General features: G+C 37.6%; 1 non-coding gene across 1 annotated transcript; it reads right to left on the bottom strand.

The window, feature by feature from the left end:
- Positions 1-2,198: 2,198 nt before the first annotated feature.
- Positions 2,199-2,305, bottom strand: LOC129689858 (U6 spliceosomal RNA). The gene has a single exon (XR_008722182.1). It is a non-coding gene; the product is annotated as a U6 spliceosomal RNA (small nuclear RNA).
- Positions 2,306-2,585: the final 280 nt, after the last annotated feature.

Here is a 2,585-nt window from a genome sequence, read left to right as displayed (position 1 = left end):
ATTATAATCATGATGTAGAAGATGGTGGCATGCAGGCAGACATGGTGCTGGAAAGGTAGCTGTGAATTCTACACCTTGATCCACAGGCACCGGAAGGAGACTGTGTGCCACACTGGGCATAGCTTGAGCATAAAAGACCTTAAAGCCTGCCTCCACCGTGACATAATTCCTCCAACAAGGCCACACTTCCCAATAGTACAACTCCTTAAAGGACTATGGGGGGCATTTACATTCAAACTACCACAGATAACAAAATGGGAGTTATTACTAAGACTGAAATTTATAAGGGCTACAAGGATTGACAGTTCAGAAAAAATTTTGCCATCTTCAATGGGAACATGAATGTGTACGGTAACATCATGTACTGAGCAGTAACCAAGCCAAAGTACAATGTTGAAGAGATTTAACATGTATGAAGTTACTGTTTTTTTATGGTATCAACAACAAAATTCATACCAGAGGTTGGTGATGAAACCAGGCTTTCATCTTTCGCACTTTCATGTACTTAATCACTCATTTGGGTGAGTAAACCCGAGTCTTAAAGTAAAGACAACTGATCGATATACTGGTCCAAATCCTAACATTGTTCCAAGTAAAACTGCATTTTTTACAAGCTCAAATTAAGATAATTTTATGCATTTTGACATGTTGGATGAACAAAATCCATTAAATGGCAAAAACATATAGAGATTCTCTTTTTAATTTGATGCAATAATTAGAAAATATGTTTCAAGATTTCTGGGAAAATAAACAATATTTTGGCATATTTCTGTCATTTTGCGTAGATGTATACTTGGCATATTTGTGCCCAATTTGGGTAGAAATATATATGTTACCTGCCAATTCTCCAATCCTAAAGCTCCAACCTGATACTCAACACAAGACAAAATATGGTCATACGTTTATTAGACTTTCATAGGTCCTGTGGCGGTCTGAATAAAAATGGCCCCCATAGAGTCATAGGGAGTTGGGAGTGACATTATTAAAAGTGTGGCCCTGCTATAGCTGCTATAGCCTTGTTTGAGGACTTATGTGACGGATGGGGAGAGGGTGTTGAGGTTTCAGAAGACCTAGTGGCTCACTCTTTGTTTCTGATGCCTGCGGATCCAAATGTAGATCTCTCAACTACCTCTCCAGCACCATATTTGCCTTTGTGCCACCATGCTTCCTGCCCTGATAACAAACTGAACCTTTGAACTGTAAGCGAGATCCAATTACACTCTTTATAAGAGTTGCCGTGGTGATGCTATCTCTTCAGGGCAATAGAAACCCTGAGTGCTTAGCTTCTTAGCAACAAAGTAGACCTCACTTTGTGATCACCTAGGATTCCCTCCATCACTTTTTTTGCAGTACTCACATTTGAGCAACTACTTTTATGAAGGAAGCACATTAAGAATGAAATTAGAAACAAAATATTTGATGAGCAGCATGAGAACTACTGAGAATTATACCTGCATCCATCAACTATAGAGATGTAGATATAGTCACAGAAAGGTGTATTGGGATATAATGACCACAGAGAAAGCTATGGAAGTAAAACTGAAAACAAACTCTCTCTACTACAGAAAAGGAATTGCCTTCACAGTAAAGTGAATGGATATTTTGGCTTTCAGATCACTTTATTTATATGTTGACCTTGAGGTTTATTTTACATTTATACTTAAAGACTATTAAGCAAACATCTTGCTCAATTAAAAAAAAAAAAACCTAGCTTCATGAATCTGTGCATTATAGTATTACTTAATGATATAGAGATTAAATATTCTGAGCCAATATGGCTAGGCAATTTGGATACCATTCTCATTTCAACCACAAGTCCAGAAAGGTAAGAAGAATGTTGTTTCACATACAGCACATTGAATTTAAGTGCTCAAGAATCTAAGATCATTTTTGATAGAACCATAACATGAATACCAAGTCAACAGCTGGTACAGAGGACTGAAATTAAGCCAGAGGTTAAGTATGCATTGTATGTGTGTTCACATTCAGACAAGCCAAATAGCCTCCCACCCTCAGCAATATGTTGAAAATCAGGATGGCAAAGGGGAGGTTGGCTGTTTGTTTTTTTTTTTTTAAATTAAATTTTCATTTTTTACATTAATTACATTTTATTCACTTTGCATCCCAGCTGTAACCCCTCCCTCATTCCCTCCCAATTCCACCCTCACTCCCTCATCTCCTCCCATATCCCTCTCCAACAAAATATGGACCACTTCACGAATTTGTGTGTCATCCTTGCGCAAGGGCCATGCTAATCTTCTCTGTATCATTCCAATTTTAGTAAATGTGCTGCCGAAGCGAGCACAGCTGTTTGCTTTTATGTTTCTGTTATAAAACACTGACCAATATCAACTTGGGAAGGAAATAATTTATTTCATCCTAGAGCTTCTACGTCACATTCCATCACTAAGGGAAACCTGGGAGGAACTCAAGCAAGAGTGCTGATGATTATTAATATTTATTATTGATTTATCTTTTAGTTAAACAGTAGTTATTCTCAAACCAGCTGTTTACCCAAATCACCAGAGACTACGATGTATTTATTTAGCCTAGAGCACAATCCTGGGCAATGATTACTCCATCCT

Source organism: Psammomys obesus, unplaced genomic scaffold, assembly GCF_907164565.1.
Source record: "Psammomys obesus unplaced genomic scaffold, mPsaObe1.curated_primary_1811, whole genome shotgun sequence".
Taxonomy (NCBI): domain Eukaryota; kingdom Metazoa; phylum Chordata; class Mammalia; order Rodentia; family Muridae; genus Psammomys; species Psammomys obesus.
Note: the sequence above shows the minus strand (reverse complement) of the source record. Positions and strands in the feature narration are given on the sequence as shown.